This window comes from Chinchilla lanigera, unplaced genomic scaffold (assembly GCF_000276665.1).
Source record: "Chinchilla lanigera isolate Chin_1 unplaced genomic scaffold, ChiLan1.0 scaffold00013, whole genome shotgun sequence".
NCBI lineage: Eukaryota > Metazoa > Chordata > Mammalia > Rodentia > Chinchillidae > Chinchilla > Chinchilla lanigera.
In genome coordinates, this window is record NW_004955414.1 from 21,661,224 (window position 1) to 21,661,593 (window position 370).

Genomic DNA, 370 nt, shown 5'->3' on the forward strand with positions numbered 1-370 from the left:
TGGGAAGCAAATGGAGCTCAAAAGGAGAGGGCATGATTATGTACGTTGGGTGCCTGTACCATGCAAGAAGCTCTGAATGAAACCCACTAGTCTGCATCCCAATATGCACTGCTAAAAATAAATAAAATTAAAAGACTTCCGGAAACAGAAGAGCTTGTGTAGATGGGCCTAGCTCTCCTTCTTTACTTTTCTGAGTCTTATTTTCATGCAGAACAAAAGAAAGATGTTCTTACTATTCCTTTGTTGTTGCTGCTGTTAAAGAGACACGTATATGTGATAAAGCAGGCAAGGTGACAGAACAAACAATGGAATATAAAACATCTTCCTTCTGTTTCTTCATAGCTGTATAGTATTTTATAGTTTTATGGGA